The 24,885-nt window shown below is 46.2% G+C and overlaps 8 non-coding genes across 8 annotated transcripts; all 8 read right to left on the reverse strand.

The window, feature by feature from the left end:
* Positions 1 to 317: 317 nt before the first annotated feature.
* trnal-uaa (transfer RNA leucine (anticodon UAA)) lies at positions 318 to 400 on the reverse strand. Its single transcript has one exon. It is a non-coding gene; the product is annotated as a tRNA-Leu (tRNA).
* A 2,663-nt stretch (positions 401 to 3,063) lies between these two features.
* trnal-uaa (transfer RNA leucine (anticodon UAA)) lies at positions 3,064 to 3,146 on the reverse strand. Its single transcript has one exon. It is a non-coding gene; the product is annotated as a tRNA-Leu (tRNA).
* Positions 3,147 to 8,555: 5,409 nt separating this feature from the next.
* trnal-uaa (transfer RNA leucine (anticodon UAA)) lies at positions 8,556 to 8,638 on the reverse strand. Its single transcript has one exon. It is a non-coding gene; the product is annotated as a tRNA-Leu (tRNA).
* A 2,663-nt stretch (positions 8,639 to 11,301) lies between these two features.
* trnal-uaa (transfer RNA leucine (anticodon UAA)) lies at positions 11,302 to 11,384 on the reverse strand. The gene has a single exon. It is a non-coding gene; the product is annotated as a tRNA-Leu (tRNA).
* A 2,663-nt stretch (positions 11,385 to 14,047) lies between these two features.
* On the reverse strand, positions 14,048 to 14,130 carry trnal-uaa (transfer RNA leucine (anticodon UAA)). The gene has a single exon. It is a non-coding gene; the product is annotated as a tRNA-Leu (tRNA).
* A 2,663-nt stretch (positions 14,131 to 16,793) lies between these two features.
* trnal-uaa (transfer RNA leucine (anticodon UAA)) lies at positions 16,794 to 16,876 on the reverse strand. The gene has a single exon. It is a non-coding gene; the product is annotated as a tRNA-Leu (tRNA).
* Positions 16,877 to 19,539: 2,663 nt separating this feature from the next.
* Positions 19,540 to 19,622, reverse strand: trnal-uaa (transfer RNA leucine (anticodon UAA)). Its single transcript has one exon. It is a non-coding gene; the product is annotated as a tRNA-Leu (tRNA).
* A 2,663-nt stretch (positions 19,623 to 22,285) lies between these two features.
* On the reverse strand, positions 22,286 to 22,368 carry trnal-uaa (transfer RNA leucine (anticodon UAA)). The gene has a single exon. It is a non-coding gene; the product is annotated as a tRNA-Leu (tRNA).
* Between the last annotated feature and the right edge of the window lie 2,517 nt (positions 22,369 to 24,885).

Raw genomic sequence — 24,885 nt, forward strand, 5'->3', positions numbered from 1 at the left:
CGATTTTTTCATTGGCCAGAAAACCAAATAACGACGAGTCGAGTCACCGTAGTACTTTGTTTCACAACAGCGATGAAATAACAGTCTCCATTCGATTCCATTAAAATTCAACTCGCCTGGAACGTAAAGCAACAGAAGAGCTGCGGGAGGCGAACACGATCATGACAGCACAGACGCTTCGCCAAATTCGGCACTTTCACACACCACAATTAATTGCCCGGGAAGCAAACCCATTTCGCTTCTGTTTTAAACAGAAACGCAGCAGGGGTCGAAACAGCATTTCAACCAGCTGCGCGATTGGAGAAGGTCAGCAGAAATGGCAGCTGTGGGATTCGAACCCACGCCTCTGTCAGAGACTGGAGCTTAAATCCAGCGCCTTAGACCGCTCGGCCACACTACCAGCCAGCCACTCGCGCTGCCCATTTTCTTGCACTTCCAATTGTGCTCCTGCAAAACAACAGATGCAAAGTCACGTTAAAAGGGTTCCATGATCCCTCTCCGACTCGCACAGCTGCTGGGATGTGCCCGGCTACAATGACAATTTCGCAGCAGATAATGATACCCATCAATCCAGACAAAAATCAATGGTAAGCTGAGTCGATCTTCTCAGACTCTTTTCAGCTCCAAATGCATCTGTGAGTGCGTGAGAACACACGATCGGTTATGATTTGGTCAAATTACCATGAGCTGCTTGACATGACTGCAATTTCGATTCTTGCATTGATAAATGATTTCACCCATTGCTCGAAACAGGACAACTTTCACGTTTACACGGAACATGAAACACACCGGACTACAGGGAAAATGCACAAAGCTGAGCAGCCCGTGTTCCAAATCATAACGTGCAGCATAGTTTCAGTCACTGTGTCTGTCTTGCAGAATAAGAGTCCCAAAGAATGTTCTCCACCCTAAAACCGGAGGTAGCATTACAATCCGAGAACGACAGATCACATTGCGAGGATGCTCTGACCTCGGAGCCAATTCGAGATGCCACTTTCCTTGCCTTTTTGCCTTAACCGTGCAATTCGCTGCAGAGATGTTCACACCTGGATATGAGCCACATGGATACCAACTGAGTTGGAAACCTGTGTGGGAATCGAAAGGAAGCGACACAATAAAGTTTGATAAATTCCATGGTGCTTTTAAGAAATGCAGTCTCTGTTCACCTCAATCTAAAAAGCAGTTTCTGAACATAGTCAGAGAAGTCAAAAGGGAATTAGCTCACCCCACCCCACTCTCCGGAAGAGGTGCTAACTGCCCTTGAGTGCTTTTTGTTCTCGATGTGAAGAGCTCTCACGCCTGAGTCACCTTCACGTCTCTGGTTGCTGAGCGAATCACAAAGAAGGAATTTCACCAGAGCTGCTACTGCCTCACTTCCCCACTCGCCCTCCCCGTTTACATTTTCCTGCTCGTCAGTGATTTAAAGAAATCCAAATGGATGCGATGTCATTCTGTAGCCTCTCTGTCGATTCCTCCGTCTCACTTCCAACGTGGCTTAGATCTCGGGGCGCACCTTAATACTAGCGACGCTGTGAAAGCATAGGTCCAGAGGTTCCTCTGAGAGTGTAATTTCTTTCATTGCTGTTGCTGATTGAATGAGCCACTTCCGTGCGAACTGCTCCAAAACATGATTCAGGACCTCTGGTGCCAACTCTCGTACGTTGAATAACGACAGACAGCTTCCAAATGAGGTCTTTCAGAGACGACTTTGGGGGTACATTTGACAGACAGACTAGTTCAGGAATCCGTGGTGCGCTGTGATACCAGAGCATCAGCTTCTTCCCTGTCTTTGAACCGGGCAAACCTGCGCAAGGAATGCAAATGCGGTGCTGCTTTTCATGGAAGGATCAGAAGGCGGGAACTACACTCTCAAACAGAATGGCATATGATCAGAACCAGGTTGGAGAAAAACTTGACAATGCTTTGCACAGTAATTAAATGGAGTTGCATTACATTTCACTACGAGAGCAGATTTGTTCAAGCACTGAAAGTTGAAGCCATTCTACTTTTCACCTTTCTGTTTCCAATCGCTCGTTGTTTAATGGGACTTGTTTAATTTTGGCTATGTGCTGAGCATGGACGAGATACACCGAAGTATCTGTTTCCACGCGGTGTGCCCTAATAACGTTGTGTTGCTTACACCGGCATTAAAGGATCACTCTTTAGCGGAGCTTGCCGTCGCAGTCTGCGGCACAATCATATAGCCTGTTCGACTGCTCACGGGAACGGTAGCATTGTGAATCGCTGCAGAAACGAACGACTTCCTTACTTTTGCTCCGACTGACCATACTCTGGGAAATTTTCCCAGATTCTCAGTTCAGGATTTTTGCAGCTGGAAGTTACCTCAGAAACCCTGTTAACTCGTAATTTATTGAGAGAATCGCAAAACGGAAAGCATTTAACACGGAACACAAACAAAACTGGCAAACCAAATGTATTTCCAGACACAGCGAGCATGAATGCTAAATGTGAGACAGTCCGGGGCATGAGCCATAAAGTAATCTCACAACTAACAACAGGGCAATTCCAAACTACTCTTTCAAACATACAGGAGCCTGAGTGCACCACCACTTCCCGGACAATGCTGAAAAGAGAGAAAGAAAGAACATAATAAGAATGGGCCATAAAAAGTGAATTTCACCAATCACAGTCTCGGCTAGATTACCTTTCCCTTCCGATGTCTCCAGGACGGAGATGAAGGAAATGGGAGAAATTCAATAACATATGACATCGAAATTCATTGGAACGATTTTTTCATTGGCCAGAAAACCAAATAACGACGAGTCGAGTCACCGTAGTACTTTGTTTCACAACAGCGATGAAATAACAGTCTCCATTCGATTCCATTAAAATTCAACTCGCCTGGAACGTAAAGCAACAGAAGAGCTGCGGGAGGCGAACACGATCATGACAGCACAGACGCTTCGCTAAATTCGGCACTTTCACACACCACGATTAATTGCCCGGGAAGCAAACCCATTTCGCTTCTGTTTTAAACAGAAACGCAGCAGGGGTCGAAACAGCATTTCAACCAGCTGCGCGATTGGAGAAGGTCAGCAGAATTGGCAGCGGTGGGATTCGAACCCACGCCTCTGTCAGAGACTGGAGCTTAAATCCAGCGCCTTAGACCGCTCGGCCACACTACCAGCCAGCCACTAGCGCTGCCCATTTTCTTGCACTTCCAATTGTGCTCCTGCAAAACAACAGATGCAAAGTCACGTTAAAAGGGTTCCATGATCCCTCTCCGACTCGCACAGCTGCTGGGATGTGCCCGGCTACAATGACAATTTCGCAGCAGATAATGATACCCATCAATCCAGACAAAAATCAATGGTAAGCTGAGTCGATCTTCTCAGACTCTTTTCAGCTCCAAATGCATCTGTGAGTGCGTGAGAACACACGATCGGTTATGATTTGGTCAAATTACCATGAGCTGCTTGACATGACTGCAATTTCGATTCTTGCATTGATAAATGATTTCACCCATTGCTCGAAACAGGACAACTTTCACGTTTACACGGAACATGAAACACACCGGACTACAGGGAAAATGCACAAAGCTGAGCAGCCCGTGTTCCAAATCATAACGTGCAGCATAGTTTCAGTCACTGTGTCTGTCTTGCAGAATAAGAGTCCCAAAGAATGTTCTCCACCCTAAAACCGGAGGTAGCATTACAATCCGAGAACGACAGATCACATTGCGAGGATGCTCTGACCTCGGAGCCAATTCGAGATGCCACTTTCCTTGCCTTTTTGCCTTAACCGTGCAATTCGCTGCAGAGATGTTCACACCTGGATATGAGCCACATGGATACCAACTGAGTTGGAAACCTGTGTGGGAATCGAAAGGAAGCGACACAATAAAGTTTGATAAATTCCATGGTGCTTTTAAGAAATGCAGTCTCTGTTCACCTCAATCTAAAAGGCAGTTTCTGAACATAGTCAGAGAAGTCAAAAGGGAATTAGCTCACCCCACCCCACTCTCCGGAAGAGGTGCTAACTGCCCTTGAGTGCTTTTTGTTCTCGATGTGAAGAGCTCTCACGCCTGAGTCACCTTCACGTCTCTGGTTGCTGAGCGAATCACAAAGAAGGAATTTCACCAGAGCTGCTACTGCCTCACTTCCCCACTCGCCCTCCCCGTTTACATTTTCCTGCTCGTCAGTGATTTAAAGAAATCCAAATGGATGCGATGTCATTCTGTAGCCTCTCTGTCGATTCCTCCGTCTCACTTCCAACGTGGCTTAGATCTCGGGGCGCACCTTAATACTAGCGACGCTGTGAAAGCATAGGTCCAGAGGTTCCTCTGAGAGTGTAATTTCTTTCATTGCTGTTGCTGATTGAATGAGCCACTTCCGTGCGAACTGCTCCAAAACATGATTCAGGACCTCTGGTGCCAACTCTCGTACGTTGAATAACGACAGACAGCTTCCAAATGAGGTCTTTCAGAGACGACTTTGGGGGTACATTTGACAGACAGACTAGTTCAGGAATCCGTGGTGCGCTGTGATACCAGAGCATCAGCTTCTTCCCTGTCTTTGAACCGGGCAAACCTGCGCAAGGAATGCAAATGCGGTGCTGCTTTTCATGGAAGGATCAGAAGGCGGGAACTACACTCTCAAACAGAATGGCATATGATCAGAACCAGGTTGGAGAAAAACTTGACAATGCTTTGCACAGTAATTAAATGGAGTTGCATTACATTTCACTACGAGAGCAGATTTGTTCAAGCACTGAAAGTTGAAGCCATTCTACTTTTCACCTTTCTGTTTCCAATCGCTCGTTGTTTAATGGGACTTGTTTAATTTTGGCTATGTGCTGAGCATGGACGAGATACACCGAAGTATCTGTTTCCACGCGGTGTGCCCTAATAACGTTGTGTTGCTTACACCGGCATTAAAGGATCACTCTTTAGCGGAGCTTGCCGTCGCAGTCTGCGGCACAATCATATAGCCTGTTCGACTGCTCACGGGAACGGTAGCATTGTGAATCGCTGCAGAAACGAACGACTTCCTTACTTTTGCTCCGACTGACCATACTCTGGGAAATTTTCCCAGATTCTCAGTTCAGGATTTTTGCAGCTGGAAGTTACCTCAGAAACCCTGTTAACTCGTAATTTATTGAGAGAATCGCAAAACGGAAAGCATTTAACACGGAACACAAACAAAACTGGCAAACCAAATGTATTTCCAGACACAGCGAGCATGAATGCTAAATGTGAGACAGTCCGGGGCATGAGCCATAAAGTAATCTCACAACTAACAACAGGGCAATTCCAAACTACTCTTTCAAACATACAGGAGCCTGAGTGCACCACCACTTCCCGGACAATGCTGAAAAGAGAGAAAGAAAGAACATAATAAGAATGGGCCATAAAAAGTGAATTTCACCAATCACAGTCTCGGCTAGATTACCTTTCCCTTCCGATGTCTCCAGGACGGAGATGAAGGAAATGGGAGAAATTCAATAACATATGACATCGAAATTCATTGGAACGATTTTTTCATTGGCCAGAAAACCAAATAACGACGAGTCGAGTCACCGTAGTACTTTGTTTCACAACAGCGATGAAATAACAGTCTCCATTCGATTCCATTAAAATTCAACTCGCCTGGAACGTAAAGCAACAGAAGAGCTGCGGGAGGCGAACACGATCATGACAGCACAGACGCTTCGCCAAATTCGGCACTTTCACACACCACAATTAATTGCCCGGGAAGCAAACCCATTTCGCTTCTGTTTTAAACAGAAACGCAGCAGGGGTCGAAACAGCATTTCAACCAGCTGCGCGATTGGAGAAGGTCAGCAGAAATGGCAGCGGTGGGATTCGAACCCACGCCTCTGTCAGAGACTGGAGCTTAAATCCCGCGCCTTAGAGCGCTCGGCCACACTACCAGCCAACCACTAGCGCTGCCAATTTTCTTGCACTTCCAATTGTGCTCCTGCAAAACAACAGATGCAAAGTCACGTTAAAAGGGTTCCATGATCCCTCTCCGACTCGCACAGCTGCTGGGATGTGCCCGGCTACAATGACAATTTCGCAGCAGATAATGATACCCATCAATCCAGACAAAAATCAATGGAAAGCTGAGTCGATCTTCTCAGACTCTTTTCAGCTCCAAATGCATCTGTGAGTGCGTGAGAACACACGATCGGTTATGATTTGGTCAAATTACCATGAGCTGCTTGACATGACTGCAATTTCGATTCTTGCATTGATAAATGATTTCACCCATTGCTCGAAACAGGACAACTTTCACGTTTACACGGAACATGAAACACACCGGACTACAGGGAAAATGCACAAAGCTGAGCAGCCCGTGTTCCAAATCATAACGTGCAGCATAGTTTCAGTCACTGTGTCTGTCTTGCAGAATAAGAGTCCCAAAGAATGTTCTCCACCCTAAAACCGGAGGTAGCATTACAATCCGAGAACGACAGATCACATTGCGAGGATGCTCTGACCTCGGAGCCAATTCGAGATGCCACTTTCCTTGCCTTTTTGCCTTAACCGTGCAATTCGCTGCAGAGATGTTCACACCTGGATATGAGCCACATGGATACCAACTGAGTTGGAAACCTGTGTGGGAATCGAAAGGAAGCGACACAATAAAGTTTGATAAATTCCATGGTGCTTTTAAGAAATGCAGTCTCTGTTCACCTCAATCTAAAAGGCAGTTTCTGAACATAGTCAGAGAAGTCAAAAGGGAATTAGCTCACCCCACCCCACTCTCCGGAAGAGGTGCTAACTGCCCTTGAGTGCTTTTTGTTCTCGATGTGAAGAGCTCTCACGCCTGAGTCACCTTCACGTCTCTGGTTGCTGAGCGAATCACAAAGAAGGAATTTCACCAGAGCTGCTACTGCCTCACTTCCCCACTCGCCCTCCCCGTTTACATTTTCCTGCTCGTCAGTGATTTAAAGAAATCCAAATGGATGCGATGTCATTCTGTAGCCTCTCTGTCGATTCCTCCGTCTCACTTCCAACGTGGCTTAGATCTCGGGGCGCACCTTAATACTAGCGACGCTGTGAAAGCATAGGTCCAGAGGTTCCTCTGAGAGTGTAATTTCTTTCATTGCTGTTGCTGATTGAATGAGCCACTTCCGTGCGAACTGCTCCAAAACATGATTCAGGACCTCTGGTGCCAACTCTCGTACGTTGAATAACGACAGACAGCTTCCAAATGAGGTCTTTCAGAGACGACTTTGGGGGTACATTTGACAGACAGACTAGTTCAGGAATCCGTGGTGCGCTGTGATACCAGAGCATCAGCTTCTTCCCTGTCTTTGAACCGGGCAAACCTGCGCAAGGAATGCAAATGCGGTGCTGCTTTTCATGGAAGGATCAGAAGGCGGGAACTACACTCTCAAACAGAATGGCATATGATCAGAACCAGGTTGGAGAAAAACTTGACAATGCTTTGCACAGTAATTAAATGGAGTTGCATTACATTTCACTACGAGAGCAGATTTGTTCAAGCACTGAAAGTTGAAGCCATTCTACTTTTCACCTTTCTGTTTCCAATCGCTCGTTGTTTAATGGGACTTGTTTAATTTTGGCTATGTGCTGAGCATGGACGAGATACACCGAAGTATCTGTTTCCACGCGGTGTGCCCTAATAACGTTGTGTTGCTTAAACCGGCATTAAAGGATCACTCTTTAGCGGAGCTTGCCGTCGCAGTCTGCGGCACAATCATATAGCCTGTTCGACTGCTCACGGGAACGGTAGCATTGTGAATCGCTGCAGAAACGAACGACTTCCTTACTTTTGCTCCGACTGACCATACTCTGGGAAATTTTCCCAGATTCTCAGTTCAGGATTTTTGCAGCTGGAAGTTACCTCAGAAACCCTGTTAACTCGTAATTTATTGAGAGAATCGCAAAACGGAAAGCATTTAACACGGAACACAAACAAAACTGGCAAACCAAATGTATTTCCAGACACAGCGAGCATGAATGCTAAATGTGAGACAGTCCGGGGCATGAGCCATAATGTAATCTCACAACTAACAACAGGGCAATTCCAAACTACTCTTTCAAACATACAGGAGCCTGAGTGCACCACCACTTCCCGGACAATGCTGAAAAGAGAGAAAGAAAGAACATAATAAGAATGGGCCATAAAAAGTGAATTTCACCAATCACAGTCTCGGCTAGATTACCTTTCCCTTCCGATGTCTCCAGGACGGAGATGAAGGAAATGGGAGAAATTCAATAACATATGACATCGAAATTCATTGGAACGATTTTTTCATTGGCCAGAAAACCAAATAACGACGAGTCGAGTCACCGTAGTACTTTGTTTCACAACAGCGATGAAATAACAGTCTCCATTCGGTTCCATTAAAATTCAACTCGCCTGGAACGTAAAGCAACAGAAGAGCTGCGGGAGGCGAACACGATCATGACAGCACAGACGCTTCGCCAAATTCGGCACTTTCACACACCACAATTCATTGCCCGGGAAGCAAACCCATTTCGCTTCTGTTTTAAACAGAAACGCAGCAGGGGTCGAAACAGCATTTCAACCAGCTGCGCGGTGGGAGAAGGTCAGCAGAAATGGCAGCGGTGGGATTCGAACCCACGCCTCTGTCAGAGACTGGAGCTTAAATCCAGCGCCTTAGACCGCTCGGCCACACTACCAGCCAGCCACTAGCGCTGCCCATTTTCTTGCACTTCCAATTGTGCTCCTGCAAAACAACAGATGCAAAGTCACGTTAAAAGGGTTCCATGATCCCTCTCCGACTCGCACAGCTGCTGGGATGTGCCCGGCTACAATGACAATTTCGCAGCAGATAATGATACCCATCAATCCAGACAAAAATCAATGGTAAGCTGAGTCGATCTTCTCAGACTCTTTTCAGCTCCAAATGCATCTGTGAGTGCGTGAGAACACACGATCGGTTATGATTTGGTCAAATTACCATGAGCTGCTTGACATGACTGCAATTTCGATTCTTGCATTGATAAATGATTTCACCCATTGCTCGAAACAGGACAACTTTCACGTTTACACGGAACATGAAACACACCGGACTACAGGGAAAATGCACAAAGCTGAGCAGCCCGTGTTCCAAATCATAACGTGCAGCATAGTTTCAGTCACTGTGTCTGTCTTGCAGAATAAGAGTCCCAAAGAATGTTCTCCACCCTAAAACCGGAGGTAGCATTACAATCCGAGAACGACAGATCACATTGCGAGGATGCTCTGACCTCGGAGCCAATTCGAGATGCCACTTTCCTTGCCTTTTTGCCTTAACCGTGCAATTCGCTGCAGAGATGTTCACACCTGGATATGAGCCACATGGATACCAACTGAGTTGGAAACCTGTGTGGGAATCGAAAGGAAGCGACACAATAAAGTTTGATAAATTCCATGGTGCTTTTAAGAAATGCAGTCTCTGTTCACCTCAATCTAAAAAGCAGTTTCTGAACATAGTCAGAGAAGTCAAAAGGGAATTAGCTCACCCCACCCCACTCTCCGGAAGAGGTGCTAACTGCCCTTGAGTGCTTTTTGTTCTCGATGTGAAGAGCTCTCACGCCTGAGTCACCTTCACGTCTCTGGTTGCTGAGCGAATCACAAAGAAGGAATTTCACCAGAGCTGCTACTGCCTCACTTCCCCACTCGCCCTCCCCGTTTACATTTTCCTGCTCGTCAGTGATTTAAAGAAATCCAAATGGATGCGATGTCATTCTGTAGCCTCTCTGTCGATTCCTCCGTCTCACTTCCAACGTGGCTTAGATCTCGGGGCGCACCTTAATACTAGCGACGCTGTGAAAGCATAGGTCCAGAGGTTCCTCTGAGAGTGTAATTTCTTTCATTGCTGTTGCTGATTGAATGAGCCACTTCCGTGCGAACTGCTCCAAAACATGATTCAGGACCTCTGGTGCCAACTCTCGTACGTTGAATAACGACAGACAGCTTCCAAATGAGGTCTTTCAGAGACGACTTTGGGGGTACATTTGACAGACAGACTAGTTCAGGAATCCGTGGTGCGCTGTGATACCAGAGCATCAGCTTCTTCCCTGTCTTTGAACCGGGCAAACCTGCGCAAGGAATGCAAATGCGGTGCTGCTTTTCATGGAAGGATCAGAAGGCGGGAACTACACTCTCAAACAGAATGGCATATGATCAGAACCAGGTTGGAGAAAAACTTGACAATGCTTTGCACAGTAATTAAATGGAGTTGCATTACATTTCACTACGAGAGCAGATTTGTTCAAGCACTGAAAGTTGAAGCCATTCTACTTTTCACCTTTCTGTTTCCAATCGCTCGTTGTTTAATGGGACTTGTTTAATTTTGGCTATGTGCTGAGCATGGACGAGATACACCGAAGTATCTGTTTCCACGCGGTGTGCCCTAATAACGTTGTGTTGCTTACACCGGCATTAAAGGATCACTCTTTAGCGGAGCTTGCCGTCGCAGTCTGCGGCACAATCATATAGCCTGTTCGACTGCTCACGGGAACGGTAGCATTGTGAATCGCTGCAGAAACGAACGACTTCCTTACTTTTGCTCCGACTGACCATACTCTGGGAAATTTTCCCAGATTCTCAGTTCAGGATTTTTGCAGCTGGAAGTTACCTCAGAAACCCTGTTAACTCGTAATTTATTGAGAGAATCGCAAAACGGAAAGCATTTAACACGGAACACAAACAAAACTGGCAAACCAAATGTATTTCCAGACACAGCGAGCATGAATGCTAAATGTGAGACAGTCCGGGGCATGAGCCATAAAGTAATCTCACAACTAACAACAGGGCAATTCCAAACTACTCTTTCAAACATACAGGAGCCTGAGTGCACCACCACTTCCCGGACAATGCTGAAAAGAGAGAAAGAAAGAACATAATAAGAATGGGCCATAAATAGTGAATTTCACCAATCACAGTCTCGGCTAGATTACCTTTCCCTTCCGATGTCTCCAGGACGGAGATGAAGGAAATGGGAGAAATTCAATAACATATGACATCGAAATTCATTGGAACGATTTTTTCATTGGCCAGAAAACCAAATAACGACGAGTCGAGTCACCGTAGTACTTTGTTTCACAACAGCGATGAAATAACAGTCTCCATTCGGTTCCATTAAAATTCAACTCGCCTGGAACGTAAAGCAACAGAAGAGCTGCGGGAGGCGAACACGATCATGACAGCACAGACGCTTCGCCAAATTCGGCACTTTCACACACCACAATTCATTGCCCGGGAAGCAAACCCATTTCGCTTCTGTTTTAAACAGAAACGCAGCAGGGGTCGAAACAGCATTTCAACCAGCTGCGCGGTGGGAGAAGGTCAGCAGAAATGGCAGCGGTGGGATTCGAACCCACGCCTCTGTCAGAGACTGGAGCTTAAATCCAGCGCCTTAGACCGCTCGGCCACACTACCAGCCAGCCACTAGCGCTGCCCATTTTCTTGCACTTCCAATTGTGCTCCTGCAAAACAACAGATGCAAAGTCACGTTAAAAGGGTTCCATGATCCCTCTCCGACTCGCACAGCTGCTGGGATGTGCCCGGCTACAATGACAATTTCGCAGCAGATAATGATACCCATCAATCCAGACAAAAATCAATGGTAAGCTGAGTCGATCTTCTCAGACTCTTTTCAGCTCCAAATGCATCTGTGAGTGCGTGAGAACACACGATCGGTTATGATTTGGTCAAATTACCATGAGCTGCTTGACATGACTGCAATTTCGATTCTTGCATTGATAAATGATTTCACCCATTGCTCGAAACAGGACAACTTTCACGTTTACACGGAACATGAAACACACCGGACTACAGGGAAAATGCACAAAGCTGAGCAGCCCGTGTTCCAAATCATAACGTGCAGCATAGTTTCAGTCACTGTGTCTGTCTTGCAGAATAAGAGTCCCAAAGAATGTTCTCCACCCTAAAACCGGAGGTAGCATTACAATCCGAGAACGACAGATCACATTGCGAGGATGCTCTGACCTCGGAGCCAATTCGAGATGCCACTTTCCTTGCCTTTTTGCCTTAACCGTGCAATTCGCTGCAGAGATGTTCACACCTGGATATGAGCCACATGGATACCAACTGAGTTGGAAACCTGTGTGGGAATCGAAAGGAAGCGACACAATAAAGTTTGATAAATTCCATGGTGCTTTTAAGAAATGCAGTCTCTGTTCACCTCAATCTAAAAAGCAGTTTCTGAACATAGTCAGAGAAGTCAAAAGGGAATTAGCTCACCCCACCCCACTCTCCGGAAGAGGTGCTAACTGCCCTTGAGTGCTTTTTGTTCTCGATGTGAAGAGCTCTCACGCCTGAGTCACCTTCACGTCTCTGGTTGCTGAGCGAATCACAAAGAAGGAATTTCACCAGAGCTGCTACTGCCTCACTTCCCCACTCGCCCTCCCCGTTTACATTTTCCTGCTCGTCAGTGATTTAAAGAAATCCAAATGGATGCGATGTCATTCTGTAGCCTCTCTGTCGATTCCTCCGTCTCACTTCCAACGTGGCTTAGATCTCGGGGCGCACCTTAATACTAGCGACGCTGTGAAAGCATAGGTCCAGAGGTTCCTCTGAGAGTGTAATTTCTTTCATTGCTGTTGCTGATTGAATGAGCCACTTCCGTGCGAACTGCTCCAAAACATGATTCAGGACCTCTGGTGCCAACTCTCGTACGTTGAATAACGACAGACAGCTTCCAAATGAGGTCTTTCAGAGACGACTTTGGGGGTACATTTGACAGACAGACTAGTTCAGGAATCCGTGGTGCGCTGTGATACCAGAGCATCAGCTTCTTCCCTGTCTTTGAACCGGGCAAACCTGCGCAAGGAATGCAAATGCGGTGCTGCTTTTCATGGAAGGATCAGAAGGCGGGAACTACACTCTCAAACAGAATGGCATATGATCAGAACCAGGTTGGAGAAAAACTTGACAATGCTTTGCACAGTAATTAAATGGAGTTGCATTACATTTCACTACGAGAGCAGATTTGTTCAAGCACTGAAAGTTGAAGCCATTCTACTTTTCACCTTTCTGTTTCCAATCGCTCGTTGTTTAATGGGACTTGTTTAATTTTGGCTATGTGCTGAGCATGGACGAGATACACCGAAGTATCTGTTTCCACGCGGTGTGCCCTAATAACGTTGTGTTGCTTACACCGGCATTAAAGGATCACTCTTTAGCGGAGCTTGCCGTCGCAGTCTGCGGCACAATCATATAGCCTGTTCGACTGCTCACGGGAACGGTAGCATTGTGAATCGCTGCAGAAACGAACGACTTCCTTACTTTTGCTCCGACTGACCATACTCTGGGAAATTTTCCCAGATTCTCAGTTCAGGATTTTTGCAGCTGGAAGTTACCTCAGAAACCCTGTTAACTCGTAATTTATTGAGAGAATCGCAAAACGGAAAGCATTTAACACGGAACACAAACAAAACTGGCAAACCAAATGTATTTCCAGACACAGCGAGCATGAATGCTAAATGTGAGACAGTCCGGGGCATGAGCCATAAAGTAATCTCACAACTAACAACAGGGCAATTCCAAACTACTCTTTCAAACATACAGGAGCCTGAGTGCACCACCACTTCCCGGACAATGCTGAAAAGAGAGAAAGAAAGAACATAATAAGAATGGGCCATAAATAGTGAATTTCACCAATCACAGTCTCGGCTAGATTACCTTTCCCTTCCGATGTCTCCAGGACGGAGATGAAGGAAATGGGAGAAATTCAATAACATATGACATCGAAATTCATTGGAACGATTTTTTCATTGGCCAGAAAACCAAATAACGACGAGTCGAGTCACCGTAGTACTTTGTTTCACAACAGCGATGAAATAACAGTCTCCATTCGGTTCCATTAAAATTCAACTCGCCTGGAACGTAAAGCAACAGAAGAGCTGCGGGAGGCGAACACGATCATGACAGCACAGACGCTTCGCCAAATTCGGCACTTTCACACACCACAATTCATTGCCCGGGAAGCAAACCCATTTCGCTTCTGTTTTAAACAGAAACGCAGCAGGGGTCGAAACAGCATTTCAACCAGCTGCGCGGTGGGAGAAGGTCAGCAGAAATGGCAGCGGTGGGATTCGAACCCACGCCTCTGTCAGAGACTGGAGCTTAAATCCAGCGCCTTAGACCGCTCGGCCACACTACCAGCCAGCCACTAGCGCTGCCCATTTTCTTGCACTTCCAATTGTGCTCCTGCAAAACAACAGATGCAAAGTCACGTTAAAAGGGTTCCATGATCCCTCTCCGACTCGCACAGCTGCTGGGATGTGCCCGGCTACAATGACAATTTCGCAGCAGATAATGATACCCATCAATCCAGACAAAAATCAATGGTAAGCTGAGTCGATCTTCTCAGACTCTTTTCAGCTCCAAATGCATCTGTGAGTGCGTGAGAACACACGATCGGTTATGATTTGGTCAAATTACCATGAGCTGCTTGACATGACTGCAATTTCGATTCTTGCATTGATAAATGATTTCACCCATTGCTCGAAACAGGACAACTTTCACGTTTACACGGAACATGAAACACACCGGACTACAGGGAAAATGCACAAAGCTGAGCAGCCCGTGTTCCAAATCATAACGTGCAGCATAGTTTCAGTCACTGTGTCTGTCTTGCAGAATAAGAGTCCCAAAGAATGTTCTCCACCCTAAAACCGGAGGTAGCATTACAATCCGAGAACGACAGATCACATTGCGAGGATGCTCTGACCTCGGAGCCAATTCGAGATGCCACTTTCCTTGCCTTTTTGCCTTAACCGTGCAATTCGCTGCAGAGATGTTCACACCTGGATATGAGCCACATGGATACCAACTGAGTTGGAAACCTGTGTGGGAATCGAAAGGAAGCGACACAATAAAGTTTGATAAATTCCATGGTGCTTTTAAGAAATGCAGTCTCTGTTCACCTCAATCTAAAAGGCAGTTTCTGAACATAGTCAGAGAAGTCAAAAGGGAATTAGCTCACCCCACCCCACTCTCCGGAAGAGGTGCTAACTGCCCTTGAGTGCTTTTTGTTCTCGATGTGAAGAGCTCTCACGCCTGAGTCACCTTCACGTCTCTGGTTGCTGAGCGAATCACAAAGAAGGAATTTCACCAGAGCTGCTACTGCCTCACTTCCCCACTCGCCCTCCCCGTTTACATTTTCCTGCTCGTCAGTGATTTAAAGAAATCCAAATGGATGCGATGTCATTCTGTAGCCTCTCTGTCGATTCCTCCGTCTCACTTCCAACGTGGCTTAGATCTCGGGGCGCACCTTAATACTAGCGACGCTGTGAAAGCATAGGTCCAGAGGTTCCTCTGAGAGTGTAATTTCTTTCATTGCTGTTGCTGATTGAATGAGCCACTTCCGTGCGAACTGCTCCAAAACATGATTCAGGACCTCTGGTGCCAACTCTCGTACGTTGAATAACGACAGACAGCTTCCAAATGAGGTCTTTCAGAGACGACTTTGGGGGTACATTTGACAGACAGACTAGTTCAGGAATCCGTGGTGCGCTGTGATACCAGAGCATCAGCTTCTTCCCTGTCTTTGAACCGGGCAAACCTGCGCAAGGAATGCAAATGCGGTGCTGCTTTTCATGGAAGGATCAGAAGGCGGGAACTACACTCTCAAACAGAATGGCATATGATCAGAACCAGGTTGGAGAAAAACTTGACAATGCTTTGCACAGTAATTAAATGGAGTTGCATTACATTTCACTACGAGAGCAGATTTGTTCAAGCACTGAAAGTTGAAGCCATTCTACTTTTCACCTTTCTGTTTCCAATCGCTCGTTGTTTAATGGGACTTGTTTAATTTTGGCTATGTGCTGAGCATGGACGAGATACACCGAAGTATCTGTTTCCACGCGGTGTGCCCTAATAACGTTGTGTTGCTTACACCGGCATTAAAGGATCACTCTTTAGCGGAGCTTGCCGTCGCAGTCTGCGGCACAATCATATAGCCTGTTCGACTGCTCACGGGAACGGTAGCATTGTGAATCGCTGCAGAAACGAACGACTTCCTTACTTTTGCTCCGACTGACCATACTCTGGGAAATTTTCCCAGATTCTCAGTTCAGGATTTTTGCAGCTGGAAGTTACCTCAGAAACCCTGTTAACTCGTAATTTATTGAGAGAATCGCAAAACGGAAAGCATTTAACACGGAACACAAACAAAACTGGCAAACCAAATGTATTTCCAGACACAGCGAGCATGAATGCTAAATGTGAGACAGTCCGGGGCATGAGCCATAAAGTAATCTCACAACTAACAACAGGGCAATTCCAAACTACTCTTTCAAACATACAGGAGCCTGAGTGCACCACCACTTCCCGGACAATGCTGAAAAGAGAGAAAGAAAGAACATAATAAGAATGGGCCATAAATAGTGAATTTCACCAATCACAGTCTCGGCTAGATTACCTTTCCCTTCCGATGTCTCCAGGACGGAGATGAAGGAAATGGGAGAAATTCAATAACATATGACATCGAAATTCATTGGAACGATTTTTTCATTGGCCAGAAAACCAAATAACGACGAGTCGAGTCACCGTAGTACTTTGTTTCACAACAGCGATGAAATAACAGTCTCCATTCGGTTCCATTAAAATTCAACTCGCCTGGAACGTAAAGCAACAGAAGAGCTGCGGGAGGCGAACACGATCATGACAGCACAGACGCTTCGCCAAATTCGGCACTTTCACACACCACAATTCATTGCCCGGGAAGCAAACCCATTTCGCTTCTGTTTTAAACAGAAACGCAGCAGGGGTCGAAACAGCATTTCAACCAGCTGCGCGGTGGGAGAAGGTCAGCAGAAATGGCAGCGGTGGGATTCGAACCCACGCCTCTGTCAGAGACTGGAGCTTAAATCCAGCGCCTTAGACCGCTCGGCCACACTACCAGCCAGCCACTAGCGCTGCCCATTTTCTTGCACTTCCAATTGTGCTCCTGCAAAACAACAGATGCAAAGTCACGTTAAAAGGGTTCCATGATCCCTCTCCGACTCGCACAGCTGCTGGGATGTGCCCGGCTACAATGACAATTTCGCAGCAGATAATGATACCCATCAATCCAGACAAAAATCAATGGTAAGCTGAGTCGATCTTCTCAGACTCTTTTCAGCTCCAAATGCATCTGTGAGTGCGTGAGAACACACGATCGGTTATGATTTGGTCAAATTACCATGAGCTGCTTGACATGACTGCAATTTCGATTCTTGCATTGATAAATGATTTCACCCATTGCTCGAAACAGGACAACTTTCACGTTTACACGGAACATGAAACACACCGGACTACAGGGAAAATGCACAAAGCTGAGCAGCCCGTGTTCCAAATCATAACGTGCAGCATAGTTTCAGTCACTGTGTCTGTCTTGCAGAATAAGAGTCCCAAAGAATGTTCTCCACCCTAAAACCGGAGGTAGCATTACAATCCGAGAACGACAGATCACATTGCGAGGATGCTCTGACCTCGGAGCCAATTCGAGATGCCACTTTCCTTGCCTTTTTGCCTTAACCGTGCAATTCGCTGCAGAGATGTTCACACCTGGATATGAGCCACATGGATACCAACTGAGTTGGAAACCTGTGTGGGAATCGAAAGGAAGCGACACAATAAAGTTTGATAAATTCCATGGTGCTTTTAAGAAATGCAGTCTCTGTTCACCTCAATCTAAAAGGCAGTTTCTGAACATAGTCAGAGAAGTCAAAAGGGAATTAGCTCACCCCACCCCACTCTCCGGAAGAGGTGCTAACTGCCCTTGAGTGCTTTTTGTTCTCGATGTGAAGAGCTCTCACGCCTGAGTCACCTTCACGTCTCTGGTTGCTGAGCGAATCACAAAGAAGGAATTTCACCAGAGCTGCTACTGCCTCACTTCCCCACTCGCCCTCCCCGTTTACATTTTCCTGCTCGTCAGTGATTTAAAGAAATCCAAATGGATGCGATGTCATTCTGTAGCCTCTCTGTCGATTCCTCCGTCTCACTTCCAACGTGGCTTAGATCTCGGGGCGCACCTTAATACTAGCGACGCTGTGAAAGCATAGGTCCAGAGGTTCCTCTGAGAGTGTAATTTCTTTCATTGCTGTTGCTGATTGAATGAGCCACTTCCGTGCGAACTGCTCCAAAACATGATTCAGGACCTCTGGTGCCAACTCTCGTACGTTGAATAACGACAGACAGCTTCCAAATGAGGTCTTTCAGAGACGACTTTGGGGGTACATTTGACAGACAGACTAGTTCAGGAATCCGTGGTGCGCTGTGATACCAGAGCATCAGCTTCTTCCCTGTCTTTGAACCGGGCAAACCTGCGCAAGGAATGCAAATGCGGTGCTGCTTTTCATGGAAGGATCAGAAGGCGGGAACTACACTCTCAAACAGAATGGCATATGATCAGAACCAGGTTGGAGAAAAACTTGACAATGCTTTGCACAGTAATTAAATGGAGTTGCATTACATTTCACTACGAGAGCAGATTTGTTCAAGCACTGAAAGTTGAAGCCATTCTACTTTTCACCTTTCTGTTTCCAATCGCTCGTTGTTTAATGGGACTTGTTTAATTTTGGCTATGTGCTGAGCATGGACGAGATACACCGAAGTATCTGTTTCCACGCGGTGTGCCCTAATAACGTTGTGTTGCTTACACCGGCATTAAAGGATCACTCTTTAGCGGAGCTTGCCGTCGCAGTCTGCGGCACAATCATATAGCCTGTTCGACTGCTCACGGGAACGGTAGCATTGTGAATCGCTGCAGAAACGAACGACTTCCTTACTTTTGCTCCGACTGACCATACTCTGGGAAATTTTCCCAGATTCTCAGTTCAGGATTTTTGCAGCTGGAAGTTACCTCAGAAACCCTGTTAACTCGTAATTTATTGAGAGAATCGCAAAACGGAAAGCATTTAACACGGAACACAAACAAAACTGGCAAACCAAATGTATTTCCAGACACAGCGAGCATGAATGCTAAATGTGAGACAGTCCGGGGCATGAGCCATAAAGTAATCTCACAACTAACAACAGGGCAATTCCAAACTACTCTTTCAAACATACAGGAGCCTGAGTGCACCACCACTTCCCGGACAATGCTGAAAAGAGAGAAAGAAAGAACATAATAAGAATGGGCCATAAAAAGTGAATTTCACCAATCACAGTCTCGGCTAGATTACCTTTCCCTTCCGATGTCTCCAGGACGGAGATGAAGGAAATGGGAGAAATTCAATAACATATGACATCGAAATTCATTGGAACGATTTTTTCATTGGCCAGAAAACCAAATAACGACGAGTCGAGTCACCGTAGTACTTTGTTTCACAACAGCGATGAAATAACAGTCTCCATTCGGTTCCATTAAAATTCAACTCGCCTGGAACGTAAAGCAACAGAAGAGCTGCGGGAGGCGAACACGATCATGACAGCACAGACGCTTCGCCAAATTCGGCACTTTCACACACCACAATTAATTGCCCGGGAAGCAAACCCATTTCGCTTCTGTTTTAAACAGAAACGCAGCAGGGGTCGAAACAGCATTTCAACCAGCTGCGCGGTGGGAGAAGGTCAGCAGAAATGGCAGCGGTGGGATTCGAACCCACGCCTCTGTCAGAGACTGGAGCTTAAATCCAGCGCCTTAGACCGCTCGGCCACACTACCAGCCAGCCACTAGCGCTGCCCATTTTCTTGCACTTCCAATTGTGCTCCTGCAAAACAACAGATGCAAAGTCACGTTAAAAGGGTTCCATGATCCCTCTCCGACTCGCACAGCTGCTGGGATGTGCCCGGTTACAATGACAATTTCGCAGCAGATAATGATACCCATCAATCCAGACAAAAATCAATGGTAAGCTGAGTCGATCTTCTCAGACTCTTTTCAGCTCCAAATGCATCTGTGAGTGCGTGAGAACACACGATCGGTTATGATTTGGTCAAATTACCATGAGCTGCTTGACATGACTGCAATTTCGATTCTTGCATTGATAAATGATTTCACCCATTGCTCGAAACAGGACAACTTTCACGTTTACACGGAACATGAAACACACCGGACTACAGGGAAAATGCACAAAGCTGAGCAGCCCGTGTTCCAAATCATAACGTGCAGCATAGTTTCAGTCACTGTGTCTGTCTTGCAGAATAAGAGTCCCAAAGAATGTTCTCCACCCTAAAACCGGAGGTAGCATTACAATCCGAGAACGACAGATCACATTGCGAGGATGCTCTGACCTCGGAGCCAATTCGAGATGCCACTTTCCTTGCCTTTTTGCCTTAACCGTGCAATTCGCTGCAGAGATGTTCACACCTGGATATGAGCCACATGGATACCAACTGAGTTGGAAACCTGTGTGGGAATCGAAAGGAAGCGACACAATAAAGTTTGATAAATTCCATGGTGCTTTTAAGAAATGCAGTCTCTGTTCACCTCAATCTAAAAGGCAGTTTCTGAACATAGTCAGAGAAGTCAAAAGGGAATTAGCTCACCCCACCCCACTCTCCGGAAGAGGTGCTAACTGCCCTTGAGTGCTTTTTGTTCTCGATGTGAAGAGCTCTCACGCCTGAGTCACCTTCACGTCTCTGGTTGCTGAGCGAATCACAAAGAAGGAATTTCACCAGAGCTGCTACTGCCTCACTTCCCCACTCGCCCTCCCCGTTTACATTTTCCTGCTCGTCAGTGATTTAAAGAAATCCAAATGGATGCGATGTCATTCTGTAGCCTCTCTGTCGATTCCTCCGTCTCACTTCCAACGTGGCTTAGATCTCGGGGCGCACCTTAATACTAGCGACGCTGTGAAAGCATAGGTCCAGAGGTTCCTCTGAGAGTGTAATTTCTTTCATTGCTGTTGCTGATTGAATGAGCCACTTCCGTGCGAACTGCTCCAAAACATGATTCAGGACCTCTGGTGCCAACTCTCGTACGTTGAATAACGACAGACAGCTTCCAAATGAGGTCTTTCAGAGACGACTTTGGGGGTACATTTGACAGACAGACTAGTTCAGGAATCCGTGGTGCGCTGTGATACCAGAGCATCAGCTTCTTCCCTGTCTTTGAACCGGGCAAACCTGCGCAAGGAATGCAAATGCGGTGCTGCTTTTCATGGAAGGATCAGAAGGCGGGAACTACACTCTCAAACAGAATGGCATATGATCAGAACCAGGTTGGAGAAAAACTTGACAATGCTTTGCACAGTAATTAAATGGAGTTGCATTACATTTCACTACGAGAGCAGATTTGTTCAAGCACTGAAAGTTGAAGCCATTCTACTTTTCACCTTTCTGTTTCCAATCGCTCGTTGTTTAATGGGACTTGTTTAATTTTGGCTATGTGCTGAGCATGGACGAGATACACCGAAGTATCTGTTTCCACGCGGTGTGCCCTAATAACGTTGTGTTGCTTACACCGGCATTAAAGGATCACTCTTTAGCGGAGCTTGCCGTCGCAGTCTGCGGCACAATCATATAGCCTGTTCGACTGCTCACGGGAACGGTAGCATTGTGAATCGCTGCAGAAACGAACGACTTCCTTACTTTTGCTCCGACTGACCATACTCTGGGAAATTTTCCCAGATTCTCAGTTCAGGATTTTTGCAGCTGGAAGTTACCTCAGAAACCCTGTTAACTCGTAATTTATTGAGAGAATCGCAAAACGGAAAGCATTTAACACGGAACACAAACAAAACTGGCAAACCAAATGTATTTCCAGACACAGCGAGCATGAATGCTAAATGTGAGACAGTCCGGGGCATGAGCCATAAAGTAATCTCACAACTAACAACAGGGCAATTCCAAACTACTCTTTCAAACATACAGGAGCCTGAGTGCACCACCACTTCCCGGACAATGCTGAAAAGAGAGAAAGAAAGAACATAATAAGAATGGGCCATAAATAGTGAATTTCACCAATCACAGTCTCGGCTAGATTACCTTTCCCTTCCGATGTCTCCAGGACGGAGATGAAGGAAATGGGAGAAATTCAATAACATATGACATCGAAATTCATTGGAACGATTTTTTCATTGGCCAGAAAACCAAATAACGACGAGTCGAGTCACCGTAGTACTTTGTTTCACAACAGCGATGAAATAACAGTCTCCATTCGGTTCCATTAAAATTCAACTCGCCTGGAACGTAAAGCAACAGAAGAGCTGCGGGAGGCGAACACGATCATGACAGCACAGACGCTTCGCCAAATTCGGCACTTTCACACACCACAATTCATTGCCCGGGAAGCAAACCCATTTCGCTTCTGTTTTAAACAGAAACGCAGCAGGGGTCGAAACAGCATTTCAACCAGCTGCGCGGTGGGAGAAGGTCAGCAGAAATGGCAGCGGTGGGATTCGAACCCACGCCTCTGTCAGAGACTGGAGCTTAAATCCAGCGCCTTAGACCGCTCGGCCACACTACCAGCCAGCCACTAGCGCTGCCCATTTTCTTGCACTTCCAATTGTGCTCCTGCAAAACAACAGATGCAAAGTCACGTTAAAAGGGTTCCATGATCCCTCTCCGACTCGCACAGCTGCTGGGATGTGCCCGGCTACAATGACAATTTCGCAGCAGATAATGATACCCATCAATCCAGACAAAAATCAATGGTAAGCTGAGTCGATCTTCTCAGACTCTTTTCAGCTCCAAATGCATCTGTGAGTGCGTGAGAACACACGATCGGTTATGATTTGGTCAAATTACCATGAGCTGCTTGACATGACTGCAATTTCGATTCTTGCATTGATAAATGATTTCACCCATTGCTCGAAACAGGACAACTTTCACGTTTACACGGAACATGAAACACACCGGACTACAGGGAAAATGCACAAAGCTGAGCAGCCCGTGTTCCAAATCATAACGTGCAGCATAGTTTCAGTCACTGTGTCTGTCTTGCAGAATAAGAGTCCCAAAGAATGTTCTCCACCCTAAAACCGGAGGTAGCATTACAATCCGAGAACGACAGATCACATTGCGAGGATGCTCTGACCTCGGAGCCAATTCGAGATGCCACTTTCCTTGCCTTTTTGCCTTAACCGTGCAATTCGCTGCAGAGATGTTCACACCTGGATATGAGCCACATGGATACCAACTGAGTTGGAAACCTGTGTGGGAATCGAAAGGAAGCGACACAATAAAGTTTGATAAATTCCATGGTGCTTTTAAGAAATGCAGTCTCTGTTCACCTCAATCTAAAAGGCAGTTTCTGAACATAGTCAGAGAAGTCAAAAGGGAATTAGCTCACCCCACCCCACTCTCCGGAAGAGGTGCTAACTGCCCTTGAGTGCTTTTTGTTCTCGATGTGAAGAGCTCTCACGCCTGAGTCACCTTCACGTCTCTGGTTGCTGAGCGAATCACAAAGAAGGAATTTCACCAGAGCTGCTACTGCCTCACTTCCCCACTCGCCCTCCCCGTTTACATTTTCCTGCTCGTCAGTGATTTAAAGAAATCCAAATGGATGCGATGTCATTCTGTAGCCTCTCTGTCGATTCCTCCGTCTCACTTCCAACGTGGCTTAGATCTCGGGGCGCACCTTAATACTAGCGACGCTGTGAAAGCATAGGTCCAGAGGTTCCTCTGAGAGTGTAATTTCTTTCATTGCTGTTGCTGATTGAATGAGCCACTTCCGTGCGAACTGCTCCAAAACATGATTCAGGACCTCTGGTGCCAACTCTCGTACGTTGAATAACGACAGACAGCTTCCAAATGAGGTCTTTCAGAGACGACTTTGGGGGTACATTTGACAGACAGACTAGTTCAGGAATCCGTGGTGCGCTGTGATACCAGAGCATCAGCTTCTTCCCTGTCTTTGAACCGGGCAAACCTGCGCAAGGAATGCAAATGCGGTGCTGCTTTTCATGGAAGGATCAGAAGGCGGGAACTACACTCTCAAACAGAATGGCATATGATCAGAACCAGGTTGGAGAAAAACTTGACAATGCTTTGCACAGTAATTAAATGGAGTTGCATTACATTTCACTACGAGAGCAGATTTGTTCAAGCACTGAAAGTTGAAGCCATTCTACTTTTCACCTTTCTGTTTCCAATCGCTCGTTGTTTAATGGGACTTGTTTAATTTTGGCTATGTGCTGAGCATGGACGAGATACACCGAAGTATCTGTTTCCACGCGGTGTGCCCTAATAACGTTGTGTTGCTTACACCGGCATTAAAGGATCACTCTTTAGCGGAGCTTGCCGTCGCAGTCTGCGGCACAATCATATAGCCTGTTCGACTGCTCACGGGAACGGTAGCATTGTGAATCGCTGCAGAAACGAACGACTTCCTTACTTTTGCTCCGACTGACCATACTCTGGGAAATTTTCCCAGATTCTCAGTTCAGGATTTTTGCAGCTGGAAGTTACCTCAGAAACCCTGTTAACTCGTAATTTATTGAGAGAATCGCAAAACGGAAAGCATTTAACACGGAACACAAACAAAACTGGCAAACCAAATGTATTTCCAGACACAGCGAGCATGAATGCTAAATGTGAGACAGTCCGGGGCATGAGCCATAAAGTAATCTCACAACTAACAACAGGGCAATTCCAAACTACTCTTTCAAACATACAGGAGCCTGAGTGCACCACCACTTCCCGGACAATGCTGAAAAGAGAGAAAGAAAGAACATAATAAGAATGGGCCATAAAAAGTGAATTTCACCAATCACAGTCTCGGCTAGATTACCTTTCCCTTCCGATGTCTCCAGGACGGAGATGAAGGAAATGGGAGAAATTCAATAACATATGACATCGAAATTCATTGGAACGATTTTTTCATTGGCCAGAAAACCAAATAACGACGAGTCGAGTCACCGTAGTACTTTGTTTCACAACAGCGATGAAATAACAGTCTCCATTCGGTTCCATTAAAATTCAACTCGCCTGGAACGTAAAGCAACAGAAGAGCTGCGGGAGGCGAACACGATCATGACAGCAC

This window comes from Chiloscyllium punctatum, chromosome 41 (genome assembly GCF_047496795.1).
Source record: "Chiloscyllium punctatum isolate Juve2018m chromosome 41, sChiPun1.3, whole genome shotgun sequence".
Taxonomy (NCBI): domain Eukaryota; kingdom Metazoa; phylum Chordata; class Chondrichthyes; order Orectolobiformes; family Hemiscylliidae; genus Chiloscyllium; species Chiloscyllium punctatum.